The sequence below is a fragment of the Sander lucioperca genome, chromosome 3 (assembly GCF_008315115.2).
Source record: "Sander lucioperca isolate FBNREF2018 chromosome 3, SLUC_FBN_1.2, whole genome shotgun sequence".
Lineage (NCBI taxonomy): Eukaryota > Metazoa > Chordata > Actinopteri > Perciformes > Percidae > Sander > Sander lucioperca.
Window position 1 is genome coordinate 45817258 of NC_050175.1, and position 22129 is coordinate 45839386.

At 40.7% G+C, this 22129-nt stretch overlaps 1 protein-coding gene and 1 pseudogene across 1 annotated transcript in view; one reads left to right on the plus strand and one right to left on the minus strand.

Annotated features, from left to right (window-relative positions):
- LOC116062651 (chymotrypsin-like protease CTRL-1) overlaps positions 1-22129 on the plus strand; it is a 222391-nt gene that overhangs the window by 19494 nt on the left and 180768 nt on the right. The window lies entirely within an intron of this gene.
- On the minus strand, positions 1297-2921 carry LOC116062650 (annotated as a pseudogene).

The following is a 22129-nucleotide window of genomic DNA, read 5'->3' on the forward strand; positions in this document are numbered from 1 at the left end:
CCTGAGCAAGGCACTTAACCCCTAGTTGCTCCAGAGGCGTGGGACCTCTGACCTAATTTACATTAATTAGGGGTCCAAGCCCGAGTCTGTAAGAACCGGCAGTAGCAAAGCCACGGCGTTTGCACAGCAGGGCTGTGGAACCATGTTGTTTTTCTAAGGATTTTCCTCCATTATTATTTTTCTTCTACGGTCGCTCCTGAGGTCAACCCTCGAGTGGGGTACTGAGGGGTAAAAGTGGGCGTGGCCTATGTGACCCAAGTCTAGATTCACCCTTTATACTAATGTGAACAACTTTAAATGTACAGGGTAGATGTCCAATGGGTCATCGACCACACCTACCCAAAATTACACATGTGGACCACTAGGTGGCGCTATAATGTTTTTTTGCCTATAACTCCCACATTACACATTAGAAAACCTTACATCGTCGTGTTCCTTGAATCACGCTGAATCACATAATATAGGCCACGCCCATTTCTGCTGTGAGGCTCTGTACCAAATGTGGTATAGATTGGCCATTTGGGGGCTCTAAAGTCAAAGTAGACGAGTTTTGGCCCTTTTACTCAATCAATGATAATGGGATATTTGCAACGGCAACGTACCGCAGACCTTGCGGCTCAAACCTCTTGATATTTCCCGACGTTCGCCTCCCCATGTTATGCTTTGGGTTACACTTTCGCGCGCTCCCCAGGGTGTCGGGGGCAACTGGCATCGGTGGCTTGGGCCCTGTCATAAACTGCTTGCAGTTTTAGTTTTGACCTTGTTTTTGGTTAAAAAATAAATAAAATCAATAATTATTCAGATTATAGTTAACTATTACAGTCGTGTGTTTTAACAGATCATCACAGACCAAACCATTCCCCCTACGAACTTGTAAAATACGGACGTTTGGACAGTGGTTGTTGGAGAGCAGCAGCTACACTTTGTTCTTTCCTTCCTTCTTCTCCTTCTGAAGCGTAAGCCCACCCACAACCTTTTCCTAAACTCAACCGTCCCGTTATTCCCGCAAGTCACGGAAACGTAAGCCCACCCATGACCTTTTCTTAAACTCAACCGTCCCGTTCCAACGTGTCACGGAAACATAAGCCCACCCACGACCAATCAAAAATGACCTCATCTGGTTTGGCTCTTTATAAAGCATAAAGTATAAATTATCACCGACCACTACGTTTTAACTTTTCAGTCAACTTTATTCCAACTCATTACCTGACATATAAAACAGGTCAACATTCATTTCCAAAACATTGAACTTTTAAAAAACAAACTTTTCAGAATATAAACAGTCTGAATGTTCCCTCAGTTGCATGCGAGGCAGGTAGTAATGGCGTGATCTTTGCAGATGTGTGCATTACATTTTTGGCACATTTGTGATGTTTTGCGATCAGTCCGGCGAGGGCAGAATTTGCACCTGCTCCTTTTGGGTAATGGGCCAGGAAGGGCCGGTGGGCATGTGGGAGCTGCTGCAGAGGTAGAGCTGGACGAGAACTGCTGGATCTCTTTGACCAATCTGGCAGCGGCTGATGTGCGGGGAATGGCCGTCCGTCGCTTGATGTGAGGTATCACCAGTTGTCGCCCAAGCTCCTCCATGAAGAGCCTCCTCCTGTTGCACTTCCCCTGATTCCAGGCTGGATTGATCTCAGACCACAGGACAAAAGAGTTGTATGCAGACACGTCGAGCATGTTGTAGAAGACAACGAGAGGCCAACGGGCGATCATTCTTTTGCAAGTGTACACACTGGTGACCTTGTCAAGGTTATCAACACCACCTTTGTTGCGATTGTAATCTTCGATGATTTTTGGCCTTTTGTCATCCCTGTTGCTCACAGCAGCATCCCGATGCAGAGTGCTCATCAGAAGAACATTTCTCTGTTTTTTGGGGCGATAGGACACCAGAGCATGGGTCTCGGTGAAGGAAAACTTTGATGAGAACCGTGCCCTGTCTGTTTTTGACACCAGTGCAGGGGGAAGCTCGGGCTTATTCCTCCGTACGGTTCCCACCATGTACAGCTTTCTTTTCAGCAGCTGCAGGCCAAGTGAAAAAGTTGTCACAGGTGATCGTTTTCCCCTGCAGACCTTGTGTCATGTCAAGGACAACTCGCATGCCCTGATGTTTTTCTGACTGCGCTCCAGCAGATTTGCCAGTGTATACCTGCATGTTCCATGCATAGCTGGACCTGGCATCGCATGCTACCCATATTTTTATCCCATATTTCCCTGGTTTACTCGGGATGTACTGTTTGAATGGACAGCGACCTCTGAAGGGGACTAGGCGCTCATCCACAGTCACATCAGTGCCGGGATTGTACATCAACGGCAGGAGAGACACCCACTTGTCCCATACGTCTCAAATGGGAGCAAGTTTGTCCCGTGCACTGCGATTTTCTCGTGTGTCTTTATCATCAAATCGAATCACTCTTGAGATTTTATGAAACATCTTGAGTGTCATGGTAGCACGGAAAATTGCCCTACCAGACTCGGCATGCCATAAACTAGATGTGGCTTCCTTGCTGGATCGGTACACGCCAGCGAGAATCAATATACCCACATATGCCTGCAGATCCATTTGATCCATCTTTCTCCACTTGTTGCCATAAACACGTTGGCCCTCCTTGTTTGTCATAGTCAGCACCGCGTCTTCAATAGATTTTGGCAGAAACAGGTCAAAAGTGGACTTTATGTCATCAATTTGAGACCTTGCATATGCAGTTGGACCATGGTGGCTTGTCTCTCTCTCTGCTGTCAACATGCATCGTCTGTCACTGGGAGGGATGGAAGACCAGATCAATGTTTCATCCTTTGACTGGAAATAGTCTTCTCTCTCAGCTGGGTCCTCTTCCTCAGATTCTACCTCATCTGTTGATTCTTCCTCTTCATCAAGTTCATCAATTTCCTTCAATTCATACTCATCTTCCATCTCTGCAGCAGGCGATATGAGGGCTTCTTCAGAGGAAGAAGTAGCATGCGGTCTGTATGTTGGATCTATCACCTCATCATTATTTTCCTCCTCTTCTGATCCTCATCAGTTGATTCATTCTCCTCAATATGTTCAGCATTGTCCTCCTGGTCTTTCTTTGCTTTTAAATTAAAAAATATCTCGCAAGCCTCCGGTGCAGTATAGAGCTTGTGCTTCCTGTGAAATGCCCCAACACCTGTGAGAAAAGACCTGTTTTGTTATTATTATTGTTGTTGTCATAACCATTGCTTGACCCCACACATCAAATATCCATGATGTGACCATTTGCTCCATCGCACCACTTTGTGCTGTAAAGGACAACAGAAGTTATTAAATTCAATAAAACACCCATATTTCAATCAAATTACTTCAAATTTATTATAATCATTATGAGCATAGTATACAACAACTACCATTATTTTCCAGCCTGGTCTCACTGAATTCCGTGAAATGATCATGAACTGTTAACAGTGCGTTACGTGGTGGTGGCCACCACGGAAAACAATGCCAAATTAAAGTCAATGAGAAGATGATGTAGCATTAGGAGCGACTACGGTAGCGAATAGTATGAAAGCCCCAAAACCCACACAGGGAGGCTGGTCGGGGGGTGGATGGGTCAAACAACACAGGACTGTCACTCAGGAGACCGGGGATTGTGTCCCGCGTGTCACATTTCCGTGTGTCACATTTACTAAACCAACCGTCCCGTTAGCCTAGGAAAACCCTGACGAACTTCCGGCAAATTTGAGATTTGCTCTGCAAGTCAGTCTGGCCAATTTTTCCAAATCGAGGCACCAATCACAAGTGTTGAGGCTCTACACGATGACAATAGCGCCGGCGAGCAGCTTTTGTTTACATTCAACATGGCGACCACTGCTTAGCTGTCGCTGCTATGTCACCCAGATTGTTGCTCTGAATGGTTGAAAGACTATTGCACCCAGAGGCATTTCAGCAGCGTCCATTGGTGACGCCCCTTTGGAAATGAGCTGTGCATGAAGCTTCCAGGCTACCGTCCTGTACTTGTCCCGCATCCCGTTCTTCTTTTCCTAAACCCAACCATCCCGTTGTTGTCCCACGTGTCATTGAAACGCAAGCCCACCCACAACCTTTTCCTTAACTTAAGGGGCCGTGTTCATTTCACAGAATTCTTCCGTGGACTCATCACGGAATTTTTTGCAATTCCGTGAAACTGCCACAGATTTTGAGTTAAGGGGCCGTGTTCATTTCACGGAATTCTGTGAGATCAGGTTGTTATTTTCAGACCATTTGATAAATAAAAAACATATTTTGATGGCAACAGATTTAATTTGGGGTCAGAATGACCCCAGGACAACCCTAAGGTTAAACTAAGTTACTGTAAGCTATTTATTGAGTTTCCTTTTAGCAAAATACTCAGGGATTTTAATTCTCTCTGGAAAACAGTGTGCCTATGTCTTAGGCTTTTATTATGAAAGGTAAGAATGGAAAGAGAGTCTCTGGGAAACGCTGCCTTCACAAGGTTGAAAGGAGTGATAAAGTTTTCTATCTGTACAGTTGGTAGGTCCAACCCGTTCTCACGCCAAACTCGTAAAATACAGACGTTTGGACGGTTGCTGTCACCGTCTGAAGCGACGAAAAGGTGCCCTTGAAGAGTGTTTGTAGATCCTACCGGGGAGAGCAGCAACTAAACTCAACCGTAATTAATTCATTTTATATGAATATTTACATTTATTTAATTATTTATGTATTTATTGCCTCATTTATTTATATCATGATGTATTTCAAAGGCATATTTATTTATTCATGTATTTATGTATTTATTCATGGATTTGGATTGCACGGTTCCGGCGTGTTTGATTTTTATAAATTTCAATTTTATTTGTAAGGGACAATGTGCACTTAAAACATGAATGTAACCATTTGATGCATTGCACCAGAGTTAGCTTTAGGCTAATTTACATCTGCAGTCCCACAGGAAGCACAAATACAAATACATCATTTAAAAAATTCAAACATCACTCAACATCACAACCTTTGCGTGGGAACTGGCATACGTACATTTTCAGCCCCGTTTTTGTGCGTATGCCACGTTTATAAATGAGACCCCAGAGCAGTAACCTGACTCCGCCAGATGGATTGCTTGGCATTTGCTCGGCATATCCATCTGGGCACTTTCCGTTTGAGAACTTTTGGGAAGGGGCAAAAATACTGGTTAGCTGATTTTTAAAGGCCCGTTATTTCATGTATCCAGGATACTATGCATCCTGATAAAGTTCCCTTGGCCTTCACATCATCACATACGCTTCACCATACCCCCACATCATCACTTCACCATACCTAGAGATTGGCATGGGGTACTTTCCATAAAATCATCTCTCAATGCAAAATCAAACCAGTTATTAGGCTAACTGACATAAAATCATGCCAATCTCTAGGTATGGTGAAGGGTATGTGATGATGTGGGGGTATGGTGAAGGGTATGTGATGATGTGAGGTATGGTGAAGGGTATGTGATGATGTGGGGGCCAAGGGAACTTTATCAGGATGCATAGTATCCTGGATCCATGAAATAACTGGCCTTTCAAAATAAAACTCTGCCTGCCTCTATGGGAATTTAACATAGGGGTGTACTGACTTATGACCCCTATATTTTAAGGAAGAACATTTATTTATTTACGATACATTATTCACTCACAAAGAAAATTGGTGTCCTTAAAGGTTGGATTTTTATCTTATTATTTTAATTAAGGCATTAAGTTCAATTTCCAAAAGATGTTTTTTTTCCTCTTTTAGTCAAATTTAGCATGGGTGTACTCATTTATGCTGTGCACTGTATCTCTCGTATAGACGCCATGTGAGAGCAGCACGTGGTGACTAACCTTTCAACAGTTTAAGTACATGCAGGAACTTCACCGGCTACTGACCAACAAAGCTCAATCCTCTACTATTTACTATTGTCCTTGTCTGATCATCACCGAAGAGGATGAGCGAGATGCCATGCCGTTGATTCTGTAACATTCTTTCTTTCTTTCTTTTCCGGGTCATGTACACACACAAACACCCACACACACACAAACACACACACACACACACACACACACACACACACACACACACACAGACACACACACACACACACACACACACACACACACACACACACACACACACACACACATGCCGTCGATTCTGTAACCTTCTTTCTTTCTTTTCCAGCTCATAACCGATGCATATCATACCGTCATATACGTAGTTCTTCATAACGTTGCATACTGTAGTACTTTGTAACGTCATATCCGTAGTACTTCGTAACTGACGCATGCGTAGAAGGCTACGTCATAACCGATGCATAGTGGACAGACTATACGTAGAAACCTAAATAAATCTATTCCACCTGTAACATCTCACACAACTAAATCTGTTAATCTGTGATATGAGAAGTGAATGTTTGGTACGGCAGACGCTGTTTTCTTGTCTGTCGGGGAAGTTTAAATCTCGTGCTTTTGTGGCTCAGCTTTTAATTACGTTAGAAAGGTTCCCACAGGGCGCCCAGGTAGCTCAGTTGGTAGAGCGTGCGGCCATATATAGAGGTATACTCCTCAATGTAGCGGGACCAGGTTCGACTCTGACCTGTGGCCCTTTGCTGCATGTCATTCACCCTCTCTCTCCCCTTTCATGTATTCAGCTGTCAATAAAGGCCTAAAAATGCCACAAAAAATTGTCTTTAAAAAAAGAAAGGTTCTCCCAACAACTTTAGAAACATACCTGTCCTCCTCCTGAGGTTCCTGGTGATCATTCAGACGGTTCCTCGGCTCATGTTAATCCACAATCTCTGAGAGAAAAGACAGAAATATACCGTCCACTATCCATCAGACGTGGACATTGGTGTAGAGATGTTCCTGTAATGAAGAGGAAGAGGAAGCAACAGGGAACTTTGTGTGGATTTGCATTGTCAAATTATTATGCCACTCCTTTATCATTAGACCTACCTACATACCAGCTAAGTGTTCACCTTACACACACACACATGCACGCACACACACACACACACACACACCACACATGCCATGCACGGACTGCTTGTTGTGTTTGTTTGCTTATCTTTTCAATTTAAAAATCTGAAATCATCACAACAAAAGAAGCGGTATCTCTAGCAACAATCATATAATTGGTGAATCATTTCTGTGTGAGTAGTTTTCCTGATTTGTCTTCAGAGATCAATATATCAACTTTACATATACAGGGAGATTCAGGGGATCAAGGTGCAGATACACAAAATAGTACGTTGAGTAAATTTGGCAGGTAAGAGATTTTTGCAAAGAAAAGTGAAGATTAACAAAAAGAAGAGCGATAAGAGAGCCAAGAGTAAAAGCGCCTGTGTGTTGTAAAACTATAATTCTACATAAATATGAAGAAAACAGACACAGTTTTACAGGCAGAACGCAGTACAGTCTCTGTTTCCTAAAACAGGAAGAACAGCTGGCAACAAAAGAGCCGACGAATCACGAGACTTATCACTATCACTTCTCCATCAGTCGGGCACTAGATCTGACCATGATTACACTGGTGCTTTCCATAAACTGTCATTGCTGCAACCTATTATTTCAGTAGCAGCCCTGGCAGTTGGAAGAATGTCAGAAATAACCATAAATGCCAAAGCATCAAGGATAATAATGTGAGAAGAAATACATACATACAATTCACTAAAATCAAATCAAATCAAGCTTCATTTGTCATTGCATGAATACAGTGTATTAACACAACGAAATTCAAGGTGCCACTCTCTCCCACACACACACACACACACACACACACACACACACACACACACACACACACACACACACACACACACACAGGGACACAAACATACAAACACACACACACACACACACACAGACACACACACATACACACACATACACAGACACACACACACACACACACACACACACACACACTGACACCCTCCCAAGACAACACACACCCTCCCTCACACATGTGTTAAATAGCAGCAGGTTTTGGCGTAGAAAGAAAGAAAGAAAGTTCACAAATGAAATGAAATAAATGTCCAGAGGTAGTGTGGTTGGTCCTGACAGGGGATTGGGGATGGATTGGGCTGGGAAATGACCTTTATTACAGGACTGATAAAACATATGACATACAATAAAACATGTGACTGTGCAGTTACTGTAAATACATTTTACTATTTTAATATTTACTCTATTTAATTATGTTATTATTGTTGTGTGTTACAGTTTTTTTACCATCACTTTGCTACTAATTTCAGAACCTTGACGGCATTTTTCAAAACGATCATCTCTTGTAACAGGCTGTCCAATGTTCAAAACATTGCATTGTGCATTCATATCTTTAAATACATCTTGCACTTGCACAATCATTGGTTAACAAAACAAATTTATTGTGAAATATCATTGAAATATTACTTTAGATCAGCCACACACAAGCTACCCATAGTTTCACTGGGTCATCGTTCATACATCATTAAATATTGTAGTACAAAATAGGTGATACATGTTTCATTATGGTACTAGATCTAAATACATCCCTGTAAAAGTACTGCAGTAGTAGAGAGAATACTACAGACACAGTGGAATCATTGAACAAAACCTGAAATGTATTGATGATTGTTAGAGTTTTGAAAAATTGTGTATTTTGATCATTGGTTGTGAGTTTTGTGTCTAGAATTTTGAAAAATGACGTCAAGGTTCTGAAATTAGTGCCAAAGTGATTGTAAAAAACTGTAACGTGTGTCCTCTACTTTCCTCTTATCCCTTGCTGCTGCAACACTGTGACTTTCCCCATTGTGGGATTAATATAGGATTTTGAATCTTGACTCTTGAGTTTCACAAGGTTATTGTTTGTTCAGTGAACGTATGGCCCAGGGCAAAAAACTGTTTGTTAGTCTGGCGGTGCGTGCTTTCACTGACCTGAAAATATACATTTAAAAATTAAAATAAAAAACAGGAAAGCAACAACCGTATTGAGAATGAGGAGATGTCGTCACTACACAGTGCCCCGCCCCCAGAGATCCCCCTTCCGCCATTTTGGGAGGATACCCGTCAGAACCGTTCATTGTTTGTGTTGGTAGCAGAGGAGGTTGTTACAATTCCTCACTATTTTTAAATGCCTGGAAAACTGCTTTGTAAAAAAAATGCTCCAGTGTCTCACACGATTGTCGTGGAAACCGTAGGAACCATGTGTTAACGTTTTTTCGTTTCCCTACATGGAAAAAGCACGAAGGAGAGCATGTCTCCGATGTGACAAGGAGACGTCGGATTTCTTGGGTGGCTACAATTAGAAGAAAGGACCTTTCTCTGGTCCAGCACAGAGACACCACACTGACTGGAAAGGATCACTACAGAGATAGAGCTTTTAGTTAAAGAGTAAGATCCTTTTAGTTTAACATGAAACAGCCCCGAAATCACCATCACCAAACCCACCAGACTCCATGTAAATAATCTGTACTTTTAGCGTGTATAGAGCCAGCATATTTCCACCAGACTCCATGTAAATAATCAGTACTTTTAGCGTGTATAGAGCCAGCATATCTCCACATGTAAATGGGTGAATTAAGGGTTTATTTCAACCAAACCACAGTGGTGATTGTTGGAACATTGGAAAGATGAACCAAGACGGCTTTTGATTTTTCAAACATCACAGTTTTATTTAGTTTCTGTCCACTTTGAATGAAGTGTGTTTTACTCTGATAAAAGTACTGATTATTTACATGGGTTTGGTGATGGTGATTTCAGGGCTGTTTGATGTTAAACTAAAAGGATCTTACTCTTTAACTAAAAGGTCTATCTCTGTAGGGATCCATCCCATAATGTTGTCAGACACTTAGAATAATAATCTGAGTCTGTCAGCAGCAACAACAGAACTTTTAGTGACGCTGACTGATTAATATACTGGACCAGTTTCAGAGATTGTTGTTCCTATCAGTTTGTCCCTGTAAGGGCCCTTTTCTTTGGCTGTCTTCTTCTTAATTTTCTCGTAATTTCTCTGTTTAAACCATGGATGTATTAAGAGAACAAAACGCCTTGATGATAATTCCTTGAGCCGTCTTTCCTGCTCCGTGTCTGTGTCACTCTGACACTGTTGCCCCTGGCAACCGATAGCGTAGGATCCCAAAATGGTGGATGGGCTCAGACACCTCCCAAATCGTGACTTATGTCCTCATTCTCAATACCAATATACAGTGAAGTCGCTAGGGTCAAATGTTAGAAAGAAAACAAAGACAAAAGCAAAATAACTATTTGAAGTGAATTGAGAGAGAGAGAGAGAGAGAGAGAGAGAGAGAGAGAGAGAGAGAGAGAGTGAGAGAGAGAGAGAGAGTGAGAGAGAGAGAGAGAGAGAGAGAGAGAGACAGGTGAGCTCAGATGTTAGAACATCAGACAACCCTGTTAACGCACACACACACACACACACACACACACATATATACATACACATACACACACACACACACACACACACACACACACATATACATACACATACACAAACATACACACACACATTAAAACAAAAAGGAAAGCTGGCAAAAAAAAATAGCCGACGCTGTACATCACAACTCTTATCAATATCACTTCCCCATCAGTCTGGACATGATCTGACCATAATTACACTGGTCAACCCCGGCAGTGGGAAGCCATCGTGAGAGAAAATAAAAAACATAAATCAAACCGATGTGGCGATGGCAACACACGGATCAACAAGCCGACAAATAGACTTTACATAATTCCCTACGCTGGAAATCTATATCTTTCATAAAGATAGCCATCAGGGAATGTTAACCCTTAAAGGGGCAAGCAGAAATACATTTGATGGAAAAATTATTTATTGCTAATTTTTAATGACACAAGTTCATGTTTTTTTTTTTTTTTAAATATGATTTTATTTTCTAAGTTACACTCTTAGCCCATTTAGGGTTACATGTTGCATTGTATTCTTTTTATTATAGTTCATATGCAAACTTTTAAAACAATTAATTAACTACATTATTTCATGTTATCCACACACACACACACACACATTAGAAAAAATTGGAAAAAACAGAACTTTATCTCCCAAGATGCATTGCCAATGTTTTTAATTAAACATAATTTACAAAGACATGGTAAAACTCTAAAAGCTAATATTCTGTCACTAGCAACCTACATCTGTCCTCTGTCAAATACAGTTGCATTTTCAGCTGTGAACCAAACCGTTGGGGAGTTATTTGAGCAGAAGTCAGACGTGTGTTTGCTTCATTCATCCCTCCTGGCCTGGACCAATCAAACAGGCATGGGGGACCAAACAGCTGTTCCATTCGTTCCGACAGCAACAATTGACATTTAAACTAAAATTTCAACTAAAAAACTCTGACATTCCACACTGTAGGACATTTTAAAACACTAATTCAACTGTCGTATGACCATGACAACGGCACGTTAAACAATAAATACAACCTGTCATTAAAAAATAATTACCGCACCAAACATTTTAATTACCGCACTCAAATTGGGTTCGTGGGTCTAACTTTGTAGCAGCGTGACGTCATGACGCCAACTTTCCTGGGTCTGGTAGATCTTGTGTGCTGTACATGCTGTTTCATTCGTCCTCTGTTTCAATCGTCCTGGTTGCACCCTAAATTTAACATTTCATAACTTTTTAAACAGTTCATGTGCCAATTTTTTTTAATTGTAGCATCTTCCCTGTGGTGCCCCACACCAGATATATTCTACGGGCAATAGAGGCTGTTTCTTGTAGAAACAGCTGACAGAAGTTCCCTGCAAACATGTGTACACTGGTGAATTCATCAATAATACACATTTCAATCAATCAATCAATCAAACTTTATTTATATAGCACTTTACAGCAACCAGCAGGTATCCAAAGTGCTTAACATCGAAACCAAGAATAAAAACACATATCACACAATATAAAGAAAGAACATGTAAAATCAGAAATAGTTACAGAGAAACAGAAGAACGAAATCGTCACACCACTGCTACGTATTAAAAGCCTGACTAAACAGATGCGTTTTAAGTTTGGACCTAAAAAGAGCTACATCTGTAATAGTGCGGATATCAAGGGGTAACTTGTTCCAGAGTCTTGGAGCAGCAACTGCAAAAGCCTGGTCACCCCACCGTTTATATCTAGACCTTGGCACTTCTAAAAGTCGCTGGTTTGAAGACCGCAATGACCGGTTGTGCTCCCGCAAAGTTAAAATTTCGGACAAATACTCCGGGGCTAGACCATTTAAGGCCTTGAAAGCAGACAATAAAATCTTAAAATCGATTCTAAAACGCACAGGGAGCCAATGAAGGGTGTAGAGAACGGGAGTGATATGTGCACGTCTAGATGTATTTGTTAAAAAGCGAGCAGCTGCATTTTGCACAAGTTGAAGACGTGAGATGGAGGTCTGATTCAGACCAACGTAAAGAGCATTACAGTAATCCAACCTAGAACTAATAAAGGCATGAATTGCCTTTTCTAGATCGTGCCTGTTGAGGAAAGGCTTAACTTTAGCCAGGAGACGAAGCTGGAAAAAGCTCATTCTAACAACATTACTGATCTGCTTGTCAAATTTCATGCTGCAATCAAAAGTAACCCCCAAATTTTTGACGGCTGACCTAGTGTAGGATGCTAGAGCTCCCAAACTCAAAGCTGGACCATTTTGCGTGCCTGAAGTACTGAAAATAATACACTCCGTTTTATCTTCATTCAAATTAAGAAAGTTTTCTGAAAGCCACAGCTTAATATCAGTGATGCAACTAAGCAGGGAGTTTAGTGCGACACTGTCATTTGCTTTAATAGGCAAATAGATTTGCAAATCATCTGCGTAACAATGAAATGACAGTTTATGCTTTCCTATAATAGCCCCTAAAGGCAGCATATATAAAGAGAACAGAATGGGGCCAAGAATTGAGCCCTGGGGAACCCCACAAGAGAGAGGAGCAGCTGACGAGAAGAGGTCACCAATCATGACAGAAAAGCTCCTATTAGCCAAATAGGAGCTAAACCATGCAAGTGCCGAGCCTCTGATGCCTACACTATGCTCAAGGCGAGAGAGGAGGACTGCATGGTCCACTGTGTCAAAAGCCGCTGTGAGGTCCAAGAGCACTAAAACAGTAGGATTCCCGGCATCTACAGACAAGGCAATATCATTATGTACTCTCAACAGTGCAGACTCAGTACTGTGGCGTGATCTAAAACCAGATTGAATTTTTTCAAACACAGAGTTCTGCTGTAAAAAGGCTTGTAACTGTATGGAAACAACTTTTTCCAAAACCTTAGAAAGAAAAGGCAGATGAGAGACTGGTCTAACATTTGACAACACTGTGGGGTCAAGATTAGGCTTCTTAAGTAGGGGCCTGACCACAGCATGTTTGAAGGCAGCTGGGACAGAACCTAAACTAAGACAAGAATTAAAAAAAGTAAGAAGACTAGACCCAATGGTGCTATTAAAAACCTCCTTCACCATTCTGGCGGGAACAATGTCTAGGGGACAGTTGGTGGGTTTCATGTGTTGTACAACCTCACTAAGTAACGTCAGTGAAAGTGGTTTAAATTCCTCAAACACAGCTGAGTGTGCAGGAGAAGCAGGTACAAACACTTTAAAATTAGCACTGGCATTTTTCCTGACAGATGCTACTTTGTTGATAAAATAACAGAGAAATTTCTCACATGTACTGATTGAAACATCTGTCGGAGCAGAGGTGCATGGATTTACAACAGAGTTAATAGTATTAAATAACACTCTAGGTTCATGGCACATTTGAGAGTAAAATAAACGTAATCAATGTTGCACACCTTTATCCTATTCAATATTTGTAGAGAACAGGCCTCAAAACATAAGTATATCTGTGAGTGATCAGCCCTGTTAAATGCCCTTATATGGGCAATGTATCCCCCAGGATACAGGCATTCAATGCCTGATTATCAAAGTATATAATTTTAAAACTATCCACAAGAACACGTAAAACTATCCTTAAAAAACTATTTTCTAAAACAAAATCACTCCAAAATATAATCGTGAAAAATATAACAACACCTACGTCATGCCCAGTGTCTTTGTCCACATTGTGCTGCCATTTTGGATTTTGATACAAATGTTTGGAATGTTGGCATAAAGTCACATGACCTGATCACATGACCCATCCCCCCATCAGTGTTTGTCATCAACTGCAACCAGGGACGGCTCTAGCCCTTTTGTTGCCCTAGGTGAGATTGAGTTTTGCGCCCCCCCCTTCTCCACAGCGCTGTGGCAGCCATAGAGTAGTAATGTATGTTCATTTTAGTTTCTAGCTTGCATGTAAGTTAGATGGCACCAACATTTGGCCTACTCAGAACTGGCCTGGCAACCCAAAGGCCAGGGTTCTGTTCCAGATCTGTGTGGTGACTTATAATGGGGGGGGGGGCATCGCATCTACCTATGCACCTATTTCTACCTTTTTCTGAATCAATTTATGCTAGAAATACCTTTATGTAAAGGGAAACCTAGATTACACTCAAATATAAAAACATAATGGAATATATTGCAGGAAGGCTGTCAGACATTCTGTATTGCTTTCATCTATGTATTCTCCTGTAGATCAACAGTCCCAATTATATCTGAGTCAGCACACTCTTCATTTTAATGAATTAATAAAGCCCTGGATTGTAATATTTCAGATGTTTGAGCAAGATTTCTGCTCATGTCCAAAACTTTGTGCACATTCAAAGTATAACTCATCCCATCTGTGTTCTCTGAGATTTGGAGGAGTCGTGATATTTTGTGAAAAATAAAGTTATAATAGAATAGGGTATTACATGAATACAGTCACAATATTTCAGAAAATAATCAACCTGACCATAGTCAGCTGTGCATTACGTGATATCTCTGCTGATACGGTAGATCTCAGACCTCCTGACAGACTCAGAGCCCCGTTTGGGTCTCTGGTCTCTGAATGAGACGAAGTTTAGGGAAGAGGCTGAACGCTGCTCTACATCGGAGGTGGAAACCAAAACTACAGAAATACACGGAGCTCAAACGGGACACATCTGCTGCAGCATGTCCACAGCAGAGCACGTCCTTTATAAACCTGAAGCTGCACACACCAGTTAGAATTAGGGTCTGTGTGTGTGTGTGAGTCTTTCTCTGCGTGTGTGTGTTTCTGTGTGTGTGTGTGTCTGTCTCTGCGTGTGTCTGTGTGTGTGTGTGTGTGTGTGTGTGTGTGTGCGTCTGTGTGTCTGTCTCTGTGTGTGTCTGTGTGTGTGTGTGTTTGTCTGTGTGTGTGTGTGTGTGTGTGTGTTTGTGTGTGTGTGTGTGTGTGTGTCTGTGTGTGTGTCTGTGTGCACATTCACAGTTTACACACAAAGTCTGAGTCAGCAGTAAAACATGATGTAATATTCCAGAGAATCAGCTCTCTCACTGCTACTTCTACATCAAGTACATTTAGTAACAGAGCAGGATGTTGGACAGAGTATTTCCACCGTGTAGTATTAATAGTTTGGAGTACTTCTTCCACTGCGTCACTGATTCTGTTTAACGATAAAGTTTGTTCATCACATTTTAAACATGTTGGAACTCGACGTGTGGAAAGTCCCTCTGTTGTCAGAGTGTTTCTGGTTCTACAGGATTCTTTCTGTCTCCTCCTCCTCCTCCTCCTCCTCCTCCTCCTCCTCCTGATGAAGCTGAAACAGGTTTTTTGTTTTGCTGTCAGAGACAAAGGTTTCAGTCGACACACATGATAAGATGTCTGGGTGTCCCAGAGGTCTTCCAGGTCCAGCTGCAGCGTGAGAAACCCTCCAATCAGAGCAATCCAGTACATAAGTCTTTCACTTTTTCATTTTCATATTGTGTTGAGTTCAGGGAGCAGAGAGTCTGTCTGTTTTCTCTCCACGTTAGTTATCTGCTCAGCCAGCTGCTGTAACTTTACTCTGTGCTATTAGTACTTTTACTGCAGTAACATGTCTGAATACTTGCTTTAATCTCAGAAGGAAAGCTTGTACTTGTTATTGTCCTCCATTTATCTGACAGCGTGTTACTCTGCACATTCACAGTTTATACACAAAGTCTGAATCAGCAGTAAAACATGATGTAATGTTACATTGTCCTTTTTCAAAGGGGTCTGTTGACTTCTGACCTCCAGGTATCTGAATGAAAATGTTTCTCTGGGCCGAGCCTTCTCTTCACAGACATGCCCACTCTATGATAATCCATCATAGAGTTATTATCAGGCAGGTGATGTCCTGCAGGCCTGTCTGCTCTGACGCAGCCTTGTTGGCTGAAAACTTGTTCTGCATCTTTTCAGTGTAGCTCCTCTTCGCTCCACTGATCTCTTTAGTCAGAGTGTTTCTGGTTCTCCAGGATTCTTTCTGTCCTCTTCCTCCTCCTGACGAAGCTGCCTGAGTTCAGCTAGAAACCGGTTAGTTCTGTCTCTCCTGTTAAATGATGAAACGCAGTGATGCCCCTTTGGCTCCCAGCCCTCAATGTGCTGTCTGTAATGTGGAGTTCTCTGCTGAGGTTTTCTCTGTTAAAGGCCAGAGAACAGAGACCAGAGCGTCTGTTTTTTCTCCACGTTAGTTATCTGCTCAGCCAGCTGCTGTTACTCTACTCTGTGCTATTAGTACTTTTACTGCAGTAACATGTCTGAATACTTGCTATAATCTCAGAAGAAAAGCTTGTACTTGTTATTGTCCTCCATTTATCTGTCAGCGTGTTACTCTGCACATTCACAGTTTACACACAAAGTCTGAATCAGCAGTAAAACATGATGTAATGTTCCAGAGAATCAGCTCTCTCACTGCTACTTCTACATCAAGTACTTTTAGTAACAGAGCAGGACGTTGGACAGAGTATTTTCACCGTGTAGTATTAATAGTTTGGAGTACTTCTTCCACTGCGTCACTGAGTCTGTTTAACGATAAAGTTTGTTCATCACATTTTAAACATGTTGGAACTCGACGTGTAGAAAGTTCCTCGTGTTGCATTCACGGGACGAAGGAAGAACAAACACACATTGACAACAACAACCACAGTTACACAGAGAGAAGAAACAAAGCTCTTATTGTGAAAATCTGCTTCCCGACAGGTGGAGCTGTGACTCATCAGGAAACAACTCACCTGAGTTCTTCATCATCAACTCTTCTTCATCAACTCTTTGGACTGTTTGAAGAAACTGTAAGTTGCTGTTTGATACTTTAACAACACGTTAGTCTTTGGTCTCTTCAGGGTTAGTTTCTGGCTCTGTAATGTTAAATATAATGTTTCTACTTCACTTCGTATTTCCTGAGAGAGTGTGGATGACTCTTGTGTTGAAGATAAATCTCCATGTTGTAACATGAACTACTACAGAGGAAGTTTTAAATCCTTTGCCAGGTGTTTCTACGTCTGTCTGTCCCAACCGTGAGGCTGCAGTCAGAAAACTTTACAGCTGTGTAGTTGAGATCTAAATGAAGGCTGAGTTTGAAGATGGGGGGGGTCCGAGCCTTTCTTCTGCTGTCACTCTTTAAGATGCAACTTTGTGTTCAAATTCAATACCATGTTATTTGTAGCGTCCAATCCTAATCAGGACACTCTACAAATAGAGTAGGTGTAGACCACACTCTGCAATCATTTGGTGCGAAAGTGGTGAGATGACGTCTAAATTCCTGCATTCAGATATATTAGTATACAAAACTTAAGTTACAAAATGTTGTAGGTGTCCACAGAATGAAGCCGTAGCTCAACGCTCTTCTAATTCTCCTCGTCTTAATCCACATAAAAAAATCCAGAGGACCACACGGTAAAAGTTTAACGATTTACTTATACACAAAAAAAATTACAACAGTGCAAAATCCACTTCCAAAAAAGGATGCAGACAGCCAGAGAGAGAAGTTGAGAATGGTAATTGAAATTGTTGTACTCCAATTACCAAAACATAAATGACTGCATTTAGACTCCTAAAAACGTCCTTATTTACCTGACCCATCAGAGACCAGATCCTGCTGAACCTGAACCTGAACCCAGCTGTGTGTCCATGAAGTCACCGGTCCATGGAGACACCACTACTTTAAAAAACAAGGCGACCCGTAATGGAGCTTAAAATTAAAATAAGTGTGAAGGAGCGAATTCGTGAAATGGAGAGAAGACTGAGGTGAGTTGTCTCTGTGTTCCAGGTGATCTCTGGGATAACTATGGCCCTGTTTTCACCTGGTATTCAAATCTGATCTGATCTCTCTGTTCCCCACTGGTACCATATACTGTACATGGTTGATTTATATTTAAAAAAAAAAATCCAGAAACGCGCAACAAAACAAATCAATTCCCCTGACATGATTTATGAGTCCTCAATAAAATATGATAATGCAGTTTAAAAATAAACTTGTTTGTTTTATTGTCACAACAGAACATCAAAATGCAGATGATTCTACCCTCCATTATGCCGCATCTACATGTTGTGAGCTTAATCAGGTTAATCAGGTTCTATCTAGGGAGCTCAACATGGTACTTCATTGGATAAAATCAAACAAACTTGTGCTAAATGCATCAAAAACAGTCTGTATGGTATTTGGCTCTAAACATAAATTAGCACAAGGGCCTAAATTGAATCTTGAAGTTGCAGGCCAATCTATAAAACAAGTAAATAAAGTTAAGCTTTTAGGACTACGGCTTGATAGTGCATTGTCATGGTCTGATCACATTGACTATATGGTTACTATGACGGGAAGAGCAGTTGACACTACAAGGAAATGCTCACCATTTCTATCATCTTCTTTACTAAGGCAAATTGTTTGCTCTTTGGTTATCTGCCACTTAGATTATTGCTCAGTAATCTGGTCATCTGCTTCAAAAACCCTACTTAGAAAACTTCAAGTAGCACAAAATAAAGCTGTAAGACTTGTTATAAAGTGCAATTGTAGGTCCAATGTAGTTAAAATGCATGAATGTCTTCAATGGTTGAGTGTTGAAAAAAGATTATTAGCCAATGTGCTTACTTTGTTGCTCTATTCAAAGTCAGACACCATCATTTATTTTTGATAACATAACTTCCAGTTCAGATATCCACACTTATTTACCAAGAGGAGCCAGTAGGGGGCAGATGATGTCACCTTTACCAAAAACCAATAACTTGAAAAAAAAAATGATTTACAGAGCAAGTTCTTTGTGGAATAAAATCCCTAGTAACCTTCGTTTTATCACAGGAAAGGACCATTTTAAAAAGAAAGTTAAATCTTACCTTAATTTAAATTATTTATTATGAGGTTTCTGATTGTGTGTTTTTGTCAATGTAAGCCACCTTAATGTTAGCCATGTAATATATGGTACTATATAACTTCGTTTTGAAGATATTTCTCTATTTGCTTGGTTTGTTATTGTTTTCATTTAATTTCATTTGTAATTTTTTTTTAATTTATTTTGCTTTTTGTTACTTAGTTTTGTTGGCAGATATTGTTGCATGTATTTTATTTTATTTATTTTTTTATTTCTTTTCTGTATATGTTATGAAATATTTTAATATTGTTTGATTAAATGTAGTGTTGGACCCCAGGAAGACTAGCTGGTCGTCAAGGCGTCAGCTAATGGGGATCCTTAATAAACTAAACTAAAACTAAAATATATTAAAGTTCTGACAAATAAAATGTATAAAAATACAAACCTAAGATATGAAACTTAAACGGTTAAATATGAGTGTTGCCAACAGGGACGTTGTAGAGCGCCCTGTGTGTGTGTGCGCATTTTGTAGAGCGCCCTCTGGTGGACAAACTATGCAACGCCAACATGGTCCGTTTTTTTATGTTTTAAATAAAATATAAATATAGTTTGGAAAATGCCTAATATCAGCCGATAATATCAGCCCACCAATAATATCAGCCTGCCAATATATCAGTCGGGCTCTAATTTTAATTGTGTTTCTGTCAGAAAGTCATTATTGGCATTTCTTTTTAATAATTAGGCTTATATACATATTTATCTTAATTATATATTGTTATGCAGGGAGTCTTTAACTAAACATGTGATCTTCAAAAAATGTGTTTTTCTATCAGGACCCAGCAGAGACCTGAACCTGATCATGATCATGATCCTGATCCTGATCCTGAACCTGATCATTTTTTGGATTTTAAATGTGTTTCTGACAAAAAGTAAGTTGTTATTAGTATTCAGTTGTTAATAATTATGTATATAGCCTGTTGTATTATTATATTTGGTATAAGTATCAGTTCTTATCAGTGGTATTCCATGCTGCTTCCTCTTTTTCTTTTTCTCTTTCTTTCTATCTTCTGATGGAAGGTAAGAATTAAAAACTGTCCAACATTACTAATATTTGAAATAAAAACAGTTGTCTGTGTTAAAAGATTTTTTCAATATGCCCATTTATCTGTTTGTTTCAGGATCCAGCAGCAGAGACCAGAGTCTCCTGAACCTGATCCTGATCCCAGCTGTGTGTCCATGAAGAGCGACCTGTCTAAGGGTTAACCTGTGGCCATCAAAGATGATTGTCACTCTGTTGATCAAAGGTGAGGATTTAAGACAGAACAAAAGAAACTGTGCTGCCTTCCAGTTGGTCTGATCCATCAAACACTGTTGATTATCTTTCCAACCTGTTCAGCTTTGGGGCATCGTTCTCTGGTGTTGTAGCTCAGTTTTAGAGCAAAACTCTGCCGTAAACTCATGTTTTGTTCTAATATTCAGTTGTTCTCATCAGACAATATTTTCTGTTTTAGATTTGGTTCGGCCCAATATTCACTTGTTTTGTGTTCATTCTAAGTTTGTTCAAACAAACCAAGAGAAGACATCTAGTTAACTTGTTACCCTGGTTCTCTCAGTGAAGAGACTATGCCTCCACTCTGTTACATATTCCATATGTAGAAGAATGATTACTACACAGAGATAGACATTACATTACATGTCATTTAGCTGATGCTTTTATCCAAAGCGACTTGCAATTGCTATACAGTCATGTGAAAAAATTAGGACACCCATGCTAAAGTTGACTAAAAAGAGGAATATCTTTTGGAAATTGATCTTAATGCCTTAATTAAAAAAATGAGGAACAATCCAATCTTTAAGGACACCAATTTTGTTTGTGAATGAGTAATGTATCGTAAATAAATAAATGTTCTTCCTTAAAATACAGGGGGCATAAGTACAGTAAGTACACCCCTATGTTAGATTCCCATAGAGGCAGGCAGATTTTTATTTTTAAAGGCCAGTTATTTCATGGATCCAGGATACTATGCATCCTGATAAAGTTCCCTTGGCCTTTGGAATTAAAATAGCCCCACATCATCACATACCCTTCACCATACCTAGAGATTGACATGGTTTTATTTCAGTTAGCCTAATAGCTGGTTTGATTTGCATTGAGAGATGATTTTATGGAAAGTACCCCCATGCCGATTTTTTCTCATTTTTTTAATTAAGGCATTAATTTGCAAAAGATGATTTTTTTTATTCCTCTTTTTAGTCAACTTTAGCATGGGTGTACTAATTTTTTCACATGACTGTATATATCAGAGGTCGCACGCCTCTGGAGCAACGATGGGTTAAGTGTCTTTTTCAGGGACACATTGGTTGATGTATCGCAGTGGGAATTGAACCCAGGTCTCCCACACCAAAGGCATTTGTCACGTACACTGCACCATCACCATGTGTAGTCTCTTGTTCCCAGAAACCTCCAAAGGAGGCATTTTGATGTGGTTGGTGATGGTGTGCCAGAGGGAGGGGGCAGCAACTGCAAAGACCTGCTCTCCAGGTTTGGTGCTTGGTCAGTGGTGATGTGGTCTCTGCGGCAGGTGCTAGTGAACATCCGGGCGGCAGAGTTTTGGACATATTGGAGTTTATTGAGGATCTTGGTGGGTTTACCATAAAGGATGCAATTGCAGTAGGCACTTCTGGAGGTCATGAGGGCATGAGGGCATGGATAACTGTTTCAACAGCGGCAGGGACGGCTAGAGGCAGTCAATGTTCTTGAGGTGTAAAAAGGCAGATTTTGTAACCTGGTTAACTTGGGGTAGGAACAATAGGGTGGGGTCGAGGGTGATTCCAAAGTCGTGGACCTGGGTGGAGGGTGACGATTGAGCTGTTGATGTTGAGGTCTGGGTGGAGCGGGTAGTTTGGACCAATGATGAAGATTTCAGTTTCATTGCAGTTGTGTTTGAGGAAGTTCTGTTTCATCCATGTTTAAATGTGTGCAAGGCAGGTAGTGATAGATGAATGGGTGG